The sequence below is a fragment of the Eschrichtius robustus genome, chromosome 3 (assembly GCF_028021215.1).
Source record: "Eschrichtius robustus isolate mEscRob2 chromosome 3, mEscRob2.pri, whole genome shotgun sequence".
Lineage (NCBI taxonomy): Eukaryota > Metazoa > Chordata > Mammalia > Artiodactyla > Eschrichtiidae > Eschrichtius > Eschrichtius robustus.
The window spans coordinates 16,851,926-16,869,301 of record NC_090826.1 but is presented as its reverse complement, the minus strand read 5'-3'; the positions used below and the strand labels follow the sequence as shown (position 1 = coordinate 16,869,301).

General features: G+C 45.9%; 1 protein-coding gene across 3 annotated transcripts in view; it reads right to left on the bottom strand.

The window, feature by feature from the left end:
• Positions 1 to 17,376, bottom strand: part of ALPL (alkaline phosphatase, biomineralization associated) — a 60,099-nt gene that overhangs the window by 29,690 nt on the left and 13,033 nt on the right. The window contains exon 2 of one of the 3 annotated variants that reach the window (XM_068539102.1): positions 6,857 to 6,915. The exons of the other annotated variants lie outside the window; for them this stretch is intronic. The gene's annotated coding sequence lies outside the window, so the exon portion shown is untranslated. The remainder of the gene's footprint in view (positions 1 to 6,856; positions 6,916 to 17,376) is intronic. 3 annotated transcript variants of the gene reach the window in all.

Genomic DNA, 17,376 nt, shown 5'->3' with positions numbered 1-17,376 from the left:
CAAGCCTTGTTGGCGGGGACTCTATTCATTCACTGATGGAAGTTATTTATGGCTGCCATAAAGCAGCCTCTGGGTGAAGGCTCTGGAAGGAATGTGTGCTGGTCAGGGTAGGCTGCAGGTCAGACCCAAGGAGGGACTTCCCCAGAGGGCAGTAGGCCAGGTGCTGGCATAGAGCAAGGCTCAGACCTCTAGCCGCTGCAGACAGCACCTCATCTCGACAAAAAAACAGACGCGGGCCTGCCTGGGGAGGCTTGGCGTCAGCCCTGCCTGCTGCCAAGCCACTGCATCTTTAGGGCTGTGATGAAAAGCCAGCTGTCCCCCTGAGCACCTCCAGCCTCAGCACCTCTGCACACTGCGTTCCCTGGTCTGGAATGTTCCCTGCTGTCCACCCGATAAAGTCCTCCCATCACCCTTCCCCCTCGACCTCAGCTCTGCTGGGCTGCCCTGCAGCCCAGCCCCAGCCCAGGCGGTAGCTACAGTTCCTCCCCAAGCTCCCAAAACCCAGCCGCTCAAGACCTTGGTCACGTTTATCAGAGTCAGAGAACCATGGGTGGTCGCCTCCTCACCATGGGGTGAGCTCCTAGAAAGCAGGGATCTTGCTCTGTGGATGTTGGCAGCCCCACGGCTGGCAGAGCCGGGTGCACAGCCGGCTGGCTGGGCAGGAATGTGGGTAGGTGGGTGGAAGGGTGGCGGGTCAATGGTGAGTGACCAAAGAGGCAGCTCGGCAGCAGGAAGCAAGCTCTGGAGCCAGGGCTCCAGGTTCAGATCCTGCCTCTGCCCCTCTTGAGCTGGGTAGCTCAGGGCCAGTGACCCCACCCCTGGGGCCTCAGGTTTCTCATCTGCAAAGTGGGAGACGAATAAAATCCATAGGGTCCTTGTAAGGATTATATGAGTTAATGCACAGAAAGGCTTAAAACAGGGCCTGGGACACAGTAAGTGGGCAATGAATGTCACCCAGCAGCCATGATCACCGGGCAGGGGAGGATGGAGTGAGGGGTAAGTGGGCAGGTGAGGAGCTGGAGCTGAGAAGGGACAGACCCTTCTCTGCCCACTCGGCCAGCAGCCATTTACCCTTGTGCTCATCACAGACCTGCCCACCTGGAAGGCCCGCGAGGTCTTTCTAGCTCTAAGGCTCTAGAAACCAAAAAGCTTACCTGGCTGCTGTGCACCTCCACTTGGGGGAGGGGTTAAATAGGGGGTGGAGGTTCCAGTTCCTATAGTCAAGGGGCGCTATGTTTCCTGAGAGAACCAGATTTGTCTGTCTGCCTGTCTCCCTCTCACAGACAAACATCCCACCAGGAGGCCTGATGCCTTCTCTTCCTCTTGAAGGAGAAAGAGAAAGAGACCACCTAGGGTCAGCCGGGAAGATTCCATGGAGTGGGTGGGAGGAGAGCCAGGTTGGAAGGATGGTAGGGTTGAGATGAACAGAGAGAGAAACAGCGCTCCCTACAGGAGAAACTGAATGTGCAAAGGCAAGGAGGTAGGAATGAAGTATTTAGAGGTGGGGAGAAAGGCAGGAGCCGGCAGTTGGTGACAGAGGACAGAGAGGCAGCCAGGACCGACCACAAAGGGCTTTGCTCCCTGAGCTCAGCCTGGTCAAGAGCAGGCGCTTGGCATCCCCGCCTGACTTACACGTCTCTTGCCAGCCCATTTCACAAGTGAGGACTTTGCAGCTCAGATGGTCTGCCCCTCGCCCAAGGCCACACAGCAGAGCTGGAATCGGAAGCCTCAGGGGTCTGGGTTCCAGAGCTAAAGATTTTTCTGTGGCTTCCTGGGGCGCCTGGCCGGTCTGGATGCCACAGACTGGCTCTGTGGGCAGAAGACTGAAGCCAGTCAAGGTTCATCTGGTGGGAGGAGAGCTGGCAGCAGGGAAGCGGGGGAGGGAGATGGCAGGGCCCAGAGGCACCGTGCCTGGGGTGGCTGGAGCGCCTGGGCAGAGGGGTGTCAGGGATGGCTGCTCCACGGGCACACAGGCTCCCACCATCCCACGCAGAGGACATGTTCTGTCCCAGGCCACCTTGCTCTGAGCCAAGCCTGGGAGCTGAGTGGTGGGGTGGGGGGAAGGAGCATGTGCTGTGTGTCCCTGAGGTGTTTGTCATCCCCTGCACTCTGGCACCTCACTCAGCACTCCTGCAGTGGGAGCCCCTCTGGTACCAGGAGACGTAGCCATCCCATCCTTACTCTCACAGTGGACAACAAGAAAAGGAAGGCACAGAGAGGGTATACAACCTGCCCAGGGTCACACAGCAATCATCAGCAGGGATAAGTCTCCCCACTAACCAGCTAAGATTTGGGAGGCTATTACCAGAAGCACAAGGCAGTCTGTGAGGCACAGCATGGATACCAATGTCTTGGAATTCCGGAAATCAGTGATTTCTGTCAACTGAAAAGAAGATTTCAAACTGAGACTACTCTAGAAAAACCCTGACTTTATATACTTTGTCACTGTATTTGTAATAATAATAGCATACCTTTTCATAGCATTTACTATGTTCCAGACATTGTTCTAAACACTTTACCTATATTAACTCATTCAATCTCCACAACAACCTACTAGGTAGGCACTATTATTATACCCATTTTACAGGTAACAAAACAGAAGCACAGAGAGATCGTGCTTGCTCAAGGTCACACAGCCAGTAAGTGACCAAGCCAGAATTCAACATCACCTGTAGATGTTTCTGTCTCCCAGGGCCAAGTGTAAACTCCTAAAGCAGTCGGTAAGACTGAAAACAAACCACATTTGTTCTGTCTGCAATATGTACGTTATGTGTTTGTAGATGAATGGAATACACACAGCTACCATGTGACTTATACTCACTACACACTCTCCCCAAATGTCATCTTACTGTATGTGCATCACAGCCCCCTGACGGAGGGCTTCTTACCCCCACTTTATGGAAGAGAGGTGAGGTGACTTGTCCCAGGTCACACAGCATGAGTGGCCAAGGACTGACTGAGTCCAAGTCCTTGATCACAGGTGGCCTGCCCTGCAGAGGGGACGACCTGGGGTGTGCAGCAGAGACGGGGGGCGGGGTGGGGAAGACCTCGGCTGGAGACCTAGCTCCACCCCTGGACAGGCCAGTGACCCTGGACACACCCCTCCTCCCCCACAATCCCCTACTTCAGCTGGTCCTCATGCAGGACCCTGGACCACCGTGGCTCTTCCCCCTCCTTGCCCCCAACGCCCCACGTGCTCTGGCAGCCTTCCCCTAGGAGATGAAACCTCCATTCCATAGACAGCCCCACACAGGCCTTGTAAGAAGAGGTTGAGGCAGCTCTGGACTTCAGGGAAATAGGCCATGAACTTGTAACCTTCTGAGTGGCGGCCAACACAAGCAGTATCCCTGGGTGGCAAGTGCCGGGTTTCTCGAATGCCCGGCTTGCGTCAGAACAGGGAGTACACGGACGTTCCCAGAGACAGGTCTCACTGCCCTGGGCCCACGGTAATAGCGCTCCTCACGTTCCCAGAGAACCTTCCAGCTGGTGGAGGCTCCTGGCACTATTACATTTGATATCCATGGTGACCCTGGGAGGTACAGGGCAGGGATGTGCCCCAACCTCCAGGCGGGAAATGTGGACCCACAGAGGTGAGGGTCTCACCCAAGGGCGCACAGCTGAGCAGAGCCCCCAGATTGCTTACTGGCTTTGTGACCTTGGGCACATCACTTCCCCTTTCTGGGCCTCAGTTTTCTCATGGGTCCAATGGGGATAATCACAGAGAGTGCCTATATCACTGTGCTATTATAAGAAGGATAACTGCACAATAAACAATGAGATCAAGGCCCAGCGCTTGGCCCATATTAAACACTCAAAATAAATGTTAGCTAGTAGTAAAGGTGATAACGAGTGTGCCAGGCACTGTTCTAAGTGCTTTCCAGGCATTCCTTCATCTACTCCTCACAACACCATGTGGTAGGTGCTATCATTGCTCCCACTGCACAGAGAAGTTAAGTAACTTGGCCAGGGTCACACAGCTATTAACAGGACACTATGAAGGGGGAAAAGGAGAAACTCATAATGAATGAAGCACCTATTATGTACTGGGAGCTTTTTGTTCAGCCTTCTAAGAAACCAGTCATGTGGGAATTATCAGCCCGGGTCAGAAGAGAAAACTGAGGCTCAAAAGGGGGGAGGGAAGTGCGGGGTCACACAGCAACCACGTGGGAGAGCTGGGATGCAGGCCAGGCCTGTCTGGCTCCATATTCAGTGTGCTGGCTCCCCCATCTCAGTCACATGCCAAGACAACTTCCATCACAGTCACCATTATGGGCGGCAGACCCCGATGCCTTGGCCACCCCCGGTACAGGGAGCCCCACGTCAGTGTGTCACGTGACCTCCCTCTGCCTGTGTCGCAGTGTGCGTGTGTGAGTTTGTGTGCATGTGTATGCGCGTGCATGCCGGGGTCCTGGCAGTGAGCGAGGCAGGGCTCCCATTGTGTGTGTGCCCAGCCCCGTGACCAGTCCTCACGTCAGGCTGTTCCCTCTGCCCCCAGACCAGCTCTTCCTGGGCTTTCACGTGATTGCAGCTTCCTGGGGACCTCTCATATCTGGAACAGGCACTCCCTCCATAAAGGGAGGGGCTTCAGTCACACTGGCTCCCTCCCTCCCAGGTCAGCCCCTCTGGGTTTATAATTTTACACAAAGAGGCTGAGATGGGTGGGGGCAGCTCAGGGTTACAAGTCAGAGTCCTGGCCAGTTACTCAAGGGCTGTTTTCTCATCTGCAAAGCAGTGATAATAAGTGTCATTCCGCTTCCAATATTGGCTTCTTAGGAGGGAAGGAACTTTGCAAACTGTAAAGTGCTATGTAGATGTTTCTATGGCTTTATGTTGTTTCCCCTTCTGATGACTGTAGTAGATACGTGCTATAATTTTTGGCCACCCAGAATCCATTCCCCTTTCCTAACGATACCACAAAGTTTCCTTGGGGGGCTTCCCTGGTGGCGCGGTGGTTGAGAGTCTGCCTGCCAATGCAGGGGACACGGTTCGAGCCCTGGTCTGGGAGGATCCCACATGCCGCGGAGCAGCTGGGCCCGTGAGCCACAATTACTGAGCCTGCGCGTCTGGAGCCTGTGCTCCGCAACAAGAGAGGCCACGATAGTGAGAGGCCCGCGCACTGCGATGAAGAGTGGCCCCCGCTTGCCACGACGAGAGAAGTCCCTGGCATAGAAACGAAGATCCAACACAGCCATAAAAAAATAAATAAATAATAAAATAAATTTAAAAAAAAAAAGAGAGGAAGAATTCTTAAAAAAACAAAACAAAAAAAAGTTTCCTTGGGAAGTGACTCTCTCTTTTCCAGCCAACTGGTTTGGGTAGGACTGATCCTACCTCCAGGCTCCAGGTGGGTCCTGACTGGCTTAAGCTCAAGACTCTCTCCACCTGGATGGTGTGTTGTGAGGGTGTGGGGCGATGGGGAGGGGCAATGTGTGCAGCCTGAAGATAAGGCAAGCTCTCAGAAGGTGGAGTAGAGAGATGCAGAGAATCTGAGTCTTTGATGACGCTGCTTGAGCCCCTGGATGCAGCCATGCCTGAAGCCTACTTCTGAACATCCAAGTTACATGAGCTAGTTAATTCCCCATATTGCTTACCTTGGATTTTCTGTTACTTGGAACACAGAGTCTGACCTCAGAACTCCAGTTCAGCCTGTTTTTCTCAGCCCCTTACATTGTAAGCAACCACATCATGTCACTCATCTAGTTGTTTCTACCAAAGGAAAAATCTTGCAAACAAGCTAAAGATGGGTCAATAAGTTTCAAGTGCATGGTAAAATGAGGCCAACCAATACAAGCTTGGTTTTCTTCTTGGAATCTATAAACTTGTAGAATTGTAGGAGGTCCTTGGGCAGGATTTGCCTAAAAGCCCTACTGTGTGCAGGACTCGGACCCTCCCCTTCCAAGGTTGTTGTCAGTTGAGTTTAACAACTCTTTGACTACCATGTTCCAAGTGTCTACTGTGTGGCTGGCCCTGCACCAAGGGCCGCAGGTACAACTTCTGCCTTCTAGGCCCTTCAGTCTAGTGATGATTGGTCACAGTGATACACATTTTTACTATATTTTACACAAAGCCCTAGGAGGCTGGCATACAGGGGGGAAACTGCTACACCCATTTCACAGAGGAGGAAACAGAGACTCAGAGAGGTGCAGTGATTTGCCGAACATCCCTCTGGTAAAGAGGGGCAGAGCTAGGCCATAACCCCGGATCTGCCTGCCTCCAAACCCAGTGCTTTTTCTTCTAGCCTTTGGGGTGGCCGGGATGGCGCTGGGACTGACATTTCTTTGAGGTAGTCTGTTCCACTTAGGGGCAATCAGAATGGTTTAAAAAGCTAAAGAAAGCAGGGAAGCCAAGTATCATGGGCTTCCTGTTTGCCCCAAGAGTCTTGGCTCCATGAGAAGCCCCAGTACTCAGGCCCATCCAGCTTTACTCTCCTAAAGGACTCACCTCCTACAGGCTGTGGACAGAGAGGGACCAGCCGCCACAACCTTAAAATCCAGGCCCCAGATGCTTTCATGGGCAGCCCTTGGCACCCGAAGTGAGCTGTCCTGGCCTCTCTCGTGCCTCTGTCCTGCATCTCTAAGATCCAACTGACACGGCCTCAACATCCCCTATCCCCTAGGGTCTTCCCTATATGTTATTCAACCAACATTCATTCGACCACTGTTTATTGAGCACCTACTATATGCAAGGGGCTGTTCTAGGTGCTCAAATCCCTGCTGGTGGGGTGAGCAGACAATAAGAAAATAAGTAAAATCAATAGGATGCCAGGTAGTGGTAAGTGAGATGGAGAAAAAGAAGCGGGGGGAGGAGAGTTGGTATTTGCAGTTTTAAATAGAGAGATCAGAGAAGGTCTCACCACGAAGTCATCTCACTGGAGGCTTGCAATAATCCCACGCAGGCAAGAATGTGATTCCCAAACTGCAAATAAAGAAACTGAGGCTTCAGGATTAAATCGAGTCTACACATGCCAATCTAACCAGCTGTGGAGCTGAGATTCTGGTGCAGGGCTACTGCTGCTCCCCCACGTACCCTCTCCCCTACCAAATGGTACTAGCAGTCCTTTTGCAGGCTCTGAGAGGTAAAGCCACATATCCGGACCTGCAAGAGTACGGGGCGGGGCTGGAGTCAGCCCTAGTGCCACCCTCTGGAACTGCCTCTTAGCAAGGCCTACATCTGCTTCCACAGGCCTCGCTCTTCAGCTTCAGCTCTGGACTTGCTGAATCTCAGTCCTCCTCTTTGCTGACTCCGTGTCCTCCAAGACCACTGCTCTCTTTCCCAGAGCCCCTTTGGCTCTCTATCCCAGGTCACATGAGACGCTAATCATCCAACCCACCCTTGTTCTGCCTCCTCAATTAACTTCTGGCCCATCATTAAATCTGCATTTGCATGAAACCTACAAAAGACATCTTGTGGACGGCCTAGGCGGGCAGACAGCTGGCATACATGTGTAACGGGGAGGGGGAGTTTCTCACCAAGCTTTTCCATCTGGATTTGTTCAGTAATCTCCCAAAACCCCAGACTAATCTTTCTGAACACTGTGGCATAGTGGAAAGACCTTGACCATGGAGGAGCTGGATATTGGGTTAAGTCCTGGCTGTGTAGCTTTGAAAGTGACTTTATGTTTGGGGCCGCAGGATCCTTATCCGTAAAACAGGGTTACAGATCCTCATTCTGCAAGGTTGTTTTAAAGATAAAATGCAGGGACTTCCCTGGTGGTGCAGTGGTTAAGAATCTGCCTGCCAATGCAGGGGACACGGGTTTGATCCCTGGTCCGGGAAGGTCCCACATGCCGCGGAGCAACTAAGCCCTTGTGCCACAACTACTGAGCCTGCGCTCTAGAGCCCACGAGCCACAACTACTGAGCCTGAGTGCCACAACTACTGAAGCCCGCACGCCTAGAGCCCGTGCTCCACAACAAAGGGAAGCCACCGCAATGAGAAGCCCTCACTGCAACAAAGAGTAGCCCCAGCTCGCCGCAACTAGAGAAAGCCCGCGCGCAGCAACGGAGACCCAACACAGCCAAAAAAAAAAAAAGATAAAAGCCAAAAGAGAGTATCTGTTAAACGATAAAATTTGGTAGAATTTTAAAAAGCATTTAGATAGAGCCTGGCAGACAAACATCAAGATTTTGTTGAATGGAATGGAGAAGTCTGTATAATGGTGAACAACCACCACCAGCACAACAACAGCTGCATTCATTGTGCTCCTACACTCGGAGGTAGGTACCCTTAATATCAACATTATTTTACAGAAGAGGGGAAAAAAAAGCACAGGGAGGCTCAGTAACTTGCCTATGGTCACACAGCAGGCAAGTGACAGAGTTGGGATTATGAACCCAAATTGTCCAACCCCAAAGTATAAGCTCCTTACAATTATGCTAGGTTAGTAAATGAGGCTTGAAACACAGCGATTAAGTCCAGAACCTTCATTCTTAACCACTGTACCAGCTTGTCAGAGCTGAAAGGGGCTCTAGGACTAATCTAACCCAGCACTCTCATTTTTTTCCCAGCAGGAGCCTAAGGTCCAGAGAGGTAGTGTGACTTTCCCAAAGTAACACAGTCAGTTAGTTGAAGAATAGGACAAGCACCCTGGTTTCCTAACTCTTGAACCCCATACCATCACGGAGTATCACAATGACCGTGAGAGGCCTTCAGGGAAGGAGCCTCGAGGATATACCAGAATTTTTCCAGCAGAAGTGTAGGGAAGGCAGACTAATCAGAGGGAACAGCCCATGCGAAGGTCTGGCGGCCATGAAAGTCTTTTTTTGGAGAATAGGGAGCTGTGAGGTGCATGCAAAGGTTGGGGCTGGAACAGATGATAAGGCTGGTTTTCCTGTTAAACCATGTTTCATATTTCCACATGGTTCTTTTATTGTTTAACACTTTCTTATTCTGTCTTATGTTGCTAATATCTTTCCTTATTTCTTTCGCGTGTTTCTAATGTTAATTAAAAATTCTTGGTCTATCTGTTCTAATGTCGCTGACTCCAGTGCTATCTCGAGTCAGTTTGCTGTTTTCCTTTTGAAGCCTCTGTGCTCCGGCTGGTGATACAGTGGGGGTGAGGGTGCACATACCATCCCTAGAAACAGTGAGGGAAGACATATGGCTCCCCGCCCCTCATCCTCAAATCAACACCAGAGTAACAATAGAGCAAAAACGTCACTAAGCCTAGGAAACCGTGGAGAGAAACGGAATCTCCTGGGGAGACGGAAGGGGGTTTTAACTTGGTGTGTGCAGCGCTGGCAGGTGGGAACGCAGCAGCCAGGAGAAGGGGCAGGGCCTAGTCTTTAGCCGGTGGAGAATACTGTAGAAAAGACAATCGGATTTGAGCTCTGCTCTTGCCTCTTTGCATCAAGCCTTCCCCAGCACACCTCCCCACACCCCCTGCCCCAAAACATGCCCACTTGCCCTGGAGCAACCGAGGCCAGCATTCTCACTTGCACACGCGGGGCCCGGGCAGACGGTCCAAGTATATGCCGGAGTAAAATCAGGGCCGTGCAGCAGGCACTGTGGAGTTGCAGAAATCAAGAGGGAACTAATGGGGTGACAGGCCTCCACGGTCACTCCAGCACCCCTTCTCTTCTGGACCTGGAGGCTGGTGGATTCTGACCTAGGCAGACAGCCCCCTCCCTTGGCTGCTTCTTCCTGGCATCCAGAAAGTGAGGCTCAATCCTGTAGAGTTAGTTACTTGGTGGGGGGGCTGGGTGTGAGGGTCGTGATGACAAACCCAGGGAGGAACTATGCAGTTCTGACACCTGGGGGTCTCCACTCTGGGACCGTCATCTCCTTGGGCTCATCAATGCTGACAGAGACCAGGGTCAGGCTTGGATTCTTACCCCAACATGCAGCACCAGACAGAATAGCTGAAACCCTCCCACCCCGAGGAGTGAGCTCACGGGTTACAGAACAGGGAATCCGAGGAGTACACTGGCTTCAAAAGAAAAACAAACCAATTAGAGATACCACTGGAATCGGCCGTGTTCAACAGATGGACTGAGAATTTTAAAATAAGCGTTAGAAACACGCCAAAGAAATAAGGAAAGATATTAGTGAAACAAAACAGAATAAGAAAGTGTTAAAGGACCCAAGTGGAAATATTCTATATGAAAAAACAGTTGAAATCACAAACATAATAGGTAGAATTAATTGCAGAATGGATACTGCAGCTGAGGAATGAAATAGGGAACAGGGATATCAGATGGAGGAATATTTCCAGGAAGAAGCCAGGAAGGATTAAGAAATCAGAAATATGAAAGAAATGGTAAAAGATCAGTTAAAAGTTAAAACAGCAGCCCCAATCTTACTCCATTAATTTGAAATGGATCATAAACCTAATTGTACAAATCTTCTTGGTTTTTTTTTTTTGGCCGCACCACACGGCATGCGGGATCTTAGTTCCCCAGCAGTGGAAGCGCTGCGTCTTAACCCCTGGACCACCACGGAAGTCCCCATAATCCTAACTATAAAAGCCAGAACCATAAAGCCTCTAGAAGATAACATAAGCAGGTATCTTTGTGACTTTGGGGTAAGGCAAGGAGTCCTAACTTCATTTAAAAAAAATGATAATTTGGACTTCATCAAAATTTTACATTTCTGCTCATCAAAAGATACCATTAAGAAGCTGAATAGACAAGACACATAATGGGAAAGAATACGCACAATACACATAGCTCCCAAAGGACTTGTATCCAGTAAATAAAGAATTCCTAAAGTTGCCAATGAAATGATTAACAACCCCACACACACACAATGGGCAAGAGACTTAGCCACTTCAAAATGAAAACATACAAATGACCAATAGTTCATGGTGTTCCACATCATTATCATCAGGTAAATGAAAATTAAACCCGTTTCACACACACCAGAATGACTAAAACCAAATCAAAATGACTTGCAAAATCAAACATTGGCAGGAATGTAGAAAAACTCATGGTTATGTAATAAAGTACACTGACTTTGGAAAAGAGTTTGGCAGTTAAACCAACATATACTTATCACATGATCCAGCAATTCCACTCCTAAGTATTTGCTCAAAAGAAATAAAAATACACCCAAAGGGCTTCCCTGGTGGCGCAGTGGTTGAGAATCCACCTGCCAATGCAGGGGACACGGGTTCGAGCCCTCGTCCGGGAAGATCCCACATGCCGCAGAGCAACTAAGCCCGTGCGCCACAACTGCTGAGCTGGCGTGCCACAACTACTGAAGCTCGGGCACCTAGAGCCCACGCTCCGCAACAAGAGAAGCCACCACAATGAGAAGCCCGCACACCACAACAAAGAGTAGCCCCGCTCGCTGCAACTAGAGAAAGCCCCTGCGCAGCAATGAAGACTCAACACAGCCAAAAATAAATAAATAAATTTATTAAAAAAAGAAAGAAAGTACACCCAAAGAGTCATACATTAAGTGTTCATAGGAACTTTATTTATAATACCCCCAAACTGGAAACACGCTATTTATTTAATTTTTGGCGGCATGGCATGTGGGATCTTAGTTCCCCGACCAGGGATTGAAGCCATGCCCCCTGCATTGGAAGCGTGCAGTCTTAACCACTGGACCGCCAGGGAAGTCCCTGGAAACAGTTTAAATATTCACTAACAGGTCAATGAATAAACAATGGTGGTATATTAATTCAACGGAAAACCACTCGGCAAAAAAAGGAGAGAACTATTGAGGCAACAAACATAGATGAATCTCAAAAACATTATGCTAAGTGAAAGAAGCTAGACATAGAAGAGTATCTGCTGTATGATTCCATTTACACGAAACTCTAGAAAAGACCAATCTAATCTATGGTAAAAGAAATCAGAATAATGATTGCAATTTGGGAGGAAAAATAGACTGGACAGGGTTGTGAGGGAACTTGCTAGAGAGACAAAATTTTTTTAAATCTTATTTTGGGGTTATGGTTACAAGGTAATGTAATTGGTCAAAATACCACATTGAATTGAACACTTAAGATCTGTGCATTTTATTGAATGAAATTATACATCAACCAAAAAAGAGAGTTGGAAATATAAGTGCCAACATCTAGATATTAGGAGTCCCATGAGAGGGAAATAAATCAAAAGTAGAGATATTTGAAGAAATAATGAAGACAACCTTGGAACTGAAGAAAAATGATAGATCTCAGTTTGAAAGCATCCCAAATACATCAGACAGGATAGATAATGAAAAACCCACACTCAGAAATATTAGAGTGACTATCAGAAGACACATTCTCAAAGTCTAGAGAAAAACAGATCACTTACAAAGGAATAAGTAACAAATTGAATTGACCAAAGTACCACAGAAAAAGAATTTGAACTGAGAATTTTATATCCAGCTAAACTGCCATTCAAATGTTAAAGGCTCAAAAAAAAAAACATTCAATGGCTCAGGTTTATACAAAAAGACACCCCCCAAAAAAAAATTTTGAAGTAACTACTTCAGTAATAGAAACAAATTCCACATATGATACTAAAGATATGTGAAAGCTGAGCAAATAACTTAGTAAAGTTTAGTGTTTAAAAAAAATCCCCAGATCAAAGAGAAGAACAAGACAAATATATAATATCTAAACAACTCAGAACTGCAAAACCTAGACAGTTTTAATGTGCTTTCATGGGGGCTCAAAGGCATGTCACTGAAGAGTATAAGGCTTGAAAGGGAAGAGAGAGACCAAAGGGTATAAGAAAGTGCTAATCTTGTCTTTGCAGGGAAGAGCTACAGCTAACAATTCTTTTAAAGTAATAAATATTAAAAGGAAACAGAAAAAGCAAGATAAATTGAAATTAAAAAGTAGGATACAAACACATACTTTTCAGGAACACTCAAACATTTTAAAAATTAATCACATACCAGACCACAAAACAAGTCTCACATTTTAAATAACAGGTCTTCACATAGTCCACATTCTCTGACCATTAAGTTTGAAGTTAGTTTTTAAAAGGACAAACAATTTTCCATACACTTAGAGATTAAAAAATCCCTAAATAACTCATAGATCAAAGAAATGTCATAGTAGAAATTAAACACCACTTAGAACTGAACGATAATAAAACACTATATCAAAAACTGCAATGCAGCAAAGAAAGTCTAAAAATTAATGAGCTAAGTTTCCAATTAAAGAAATTAGAAAAAACAGAAACTCGAAGAAAATAAAAGGAGATTACAAAGAGCAGAAATCAACAAAACAGAAAACAAAGATTAAACTGAGAAGATCAAAGCCACAAGTTGGTCCTTTAAAAAAGTCAATAAACTTGACGCAAGATTAATTTTAAAAAATAAACAGAGGGAGAAAGAGATAATACACAATTATTACGGAAAAGAGGAATACAATAAGGAAATGCTATAAGCAACCTTACACTGATAAATATGAAAATGCAGATTAAATGCATACATTTCTAAAAATACATATATAACATACCAAAACTGACTCAAGAAGAAATAAGGAAGCAATTTAAAAATTGAAACAGTGGTTAAAATCTTTCCACAAAGAAAACAGGCCAAGGTGATTTTACAGGTGAGTTCTATCAGACTTCAAGAAGCAAATTATCTCAATTTTACCCAGACTTTTCCAGAAAACAGTAAAAGAGAAAATATTACTATCTACTTCTATGAGGCCATTATTATTGCAATACCAAAGCCAGAAAAGTACAACATAAAAAATGAAAATTACAGACCCATTTTATTCATGAAAACTGATAAAATAATTCTAAACAAGATATAAGAGAATAACCAATATACAAGTTAGACTTATCTTAGGACTGCAAGGATGGTTTAATATTAGAAGATCAAATATGTAATTAACTACATTAACAGATTAAAGGAGAAAAACCATATAATCATCTCAAGATACTTTTTGAAAGCATTTAATGCAAATTAATTCAACACAATTTTTAAAAAGCTCTCAGTAAGTTATGAATAGAAGAAAGCTTCCTTAACCTAAAAAAAGCCATTTATAAAAAATCTGCAATACATATATATTAAATGGGGAAACATTAGAACATTATCTCTAAAATAAAAAACAAGACAAGGACACCTAATACCACCTTTTAAATTTTTAAGATTGTACTGGTAGTCCTAGACAGTGTAATAAGATGAGGAAAAAAGTTAAAAGCATAAAGATCTAAAAATACAAAAGAAAACTATCATTACTTGTAACTGATTGTCTGCATAGAATCTACAGACAAATAATTGGAAATAGAGTTTAGCAAATTAGCTTGATAAGATCAAATGCAAAAAAGCCTATTGCATTTTCATATACCAGCTACAAAGAGAACTGGAAAACATAAGAAAAAATGGGTACCCAGATGGGAAAAAAGTTGAATTGGATCCTTATCCTACACTATACACAAAATCAACTGAACATGGATCAAGGTCTTAAATGTGAAAAACAAAACTTTGAAACATTTAGTAGAAACTGTAGGTGACAGCTTTCTGATCTTGGAGTTAAGGCACACTTTCTTAAATAAGATCCAAAAAGCACTAAATATTAAATAAAACAGTGCTAGATTAGACTCTACTAAATTTTAGAATTTCAGTTTCCCAAACATCAGTAGACTCAGAAATATAAAGAACTGTTACAAGGGAGTTCCCTGGTGGCCTAGTGGTTAGGATTTTGGGCTTTCACAGCCGTGGTCTGGGTCCAATCCCGGGTCAGGGAACTGAGATCCTGCAAACCACACAGTGAGGGAAGGAAGGAAGGAAGGAAGGGAGGGAAGGAGAGAGGGAGGGAGGGAGGAAGGAAGGACTATTACAAATCAATAAGAAAAGAACAAAAAAAGGACAAATAGAAAAATGGGCAAGGGACTTCCCTGGTGGTCCAGTGGTTGGGAATCCGCCTTCCAGTGCAGGGGACATGGGTTCGATCCCTGGTCAGGGAACTAAGATCCCACATGCCTCAACTAGAGAGGAGTCTGCACGCCCCAATGAGGACCTGACACAGCCAAAAATAATTAATTAATTAATTAATTAATTAATTTAAAAATGGGCAAAAGACATCTCACACACACACATTCATACACACTTCTTCAACCTCATTGGCAATCAGGGATATGTAAATCAAATCTACAATGAGAAATCATTATACTTGCTGGGTTGGAAAAAATAAGAAGTCTGACAACACTTATGGAAGATGTAGAACAACAGGATCTCTTATATGTTACTGGTGGGAGTATAAACTTATACAATCATTTGGAAAACAGTTTGCTCTTATCTTGTGATACTGAACAAATATTCATATACCCTATGACCCCACAATTCCACTCCTAGTTATATATCAAGAGAAAATTTCTATATATATGCATTAGAAAGCATGTACATGAATACTCATAGTGCTTTGTCTACACTAGCAAAAACCTGAAAACAACCCAAATGCCATCAACAAGAAATTGACTAAATAAAAACTGCGGTGGGAATTCCCTCGAGGTCCAGTGGTTAGGACTTGGTGCTTTCACTGCCAAGGCCCCAGGTTCAATCCCTAGTCGGGAAACTAAGATCCCACAAACAGAGCGGCACGGCCAAAAAAAAAAAAATTACGGAACACTCAGTGGAATATTATACTGTAGTTAAAAAAAAGAATTACAGCTACATGCAACCATTGGATCAATCTCGGCAATGTAAGATTGAGTGAAAAAAGCAAGTCCCAGGAGATTATGTAAAGCATGATACACTTTCATAAAGTAAAAAATATATATTTTTTACATAATGTATATAACACACACATATATATGATTTTAAATACTAATCCAAAAAAGGCAAAGGGAATGAGAAACTTCATATGTATAATACGTATATCTGTGTGTGATAATAATGCTAATAAAGTATTAATCAAAATTTTAAAATAATAATTTTAAAAGGCAAGGGAATGAGAAAGCCCAGACTCAGGAGAGTGGTTACCCCACATGAAGAAAGGTGGGTAGGAGACAGATGGAGGAACCCAGAGGAAGATGTAAGGTATTGGATGATGGCTCATAGGCATTTAAAATTTATTTTTAATAATAAAATAGGGACTTCCTTGGCAGTCCAGTGGTTAAGACTCAACGCTCCCACTGCAGGGGACATGGGTTCGATCCCTGGTAGAGGAACTAAGATCCCACATGCCACGTGGTGGGGCCAAAAAATAAATAAATAAAAATAATAAAATATACAAGAGGGACATTATGAACCAGTGATAAATGTGCTTGAACAAGGATCATGATTAATCCACTGAAAGATCCCAGGGTCCATAAAACAACTTAAATGAAAACAAAAATGCTCAGTAAATATTCACATTTTGCCAAGCACTATAGAGACTGTTCAACACGCTTCATATCTCATTGAATCCTCAACAGTTTTATGAGCTGGAAACCATTACTGTCCCCATTTTATGAGTAAACTGAGGTTCAGTCACTCGGCCAGGGTCAATCATCTGGAACCCAGGTCACCTCCTCCTGTCAAAGTAGGCAAGATATGTAACTTTCTTTTTTTTTAAATTTAATTAATTAATTTATTTATTTTTGGCTGTGTTGGGTCTTCGTTTCTGTGCGAGGGCTTTCTCTAGTTGCGGCAAGCGGAGGCCACTCTTCATCGCGGTGCGCGGGCCTCTCACTATCGCGGCCTCTCTTGTTGCGGACAACAGGCTCCAGACGCGCAGGCTCAGTAATTGTGGCTCACGGGCCCAGTTGCTCCGCGGCATGTGGGATCTTCCCAGAGCAGGGCTCGAACCAGTGTCCCCTGCATTAGCAGGCAGATTCTCAACCACTGCACCACCAGGGAAGCCCAAGATATGTAACTTTCTTGGCAAACAGTAAGTGCTTAATAAGTGTTTGCCTTAATTCAGAGAGGCTGTGTGGGCATATTGGAGAGAAACTGGTTGGTGGCTAGGGGACCCAGATACAGTCCTACCGCCTCCCTTCACGACCTGGCAGGGTCACTTTCCCTCTCTGTGCCTGGAGAGGGCTGGAGTGGCAAACCCCAAAGGCCATTCCTGCTTAAACAACCGTTTAAGGGGCCACCGAACAAACAGGTCACACTTACCTTACTTCTCCTGGCAGGCCCTGCTGATTCTCCCAGAGTCAGTCTGAGGTCTGCAAGCTTTGGGTCCAGCCCACCTTCTGACATCACCTCCTGGCCCCCTCCGCTCACCACTCAGACCTTCTGTGCCCTGCTCTCTTCCCTCAGGGTTTTTGCACAGCCTGTTCCCCTGCCTGGAACACTCATCCCCAAGGTCTTTGCTTGGATCACTCCTTCTCATTCTTCAGGTCAAAGGCCACCTCCTCTGAGCCCCTACCGCACCCCAGTCCCTCACTGTTTCACAACCCTGCTCATCACTGGCTGAAATTAACCCAATTTTATTTTATGGTCTGTCTTTTGCATTACAGAGGAGCTCCTGTATCCCCAGCACCCAGAACCACACCTG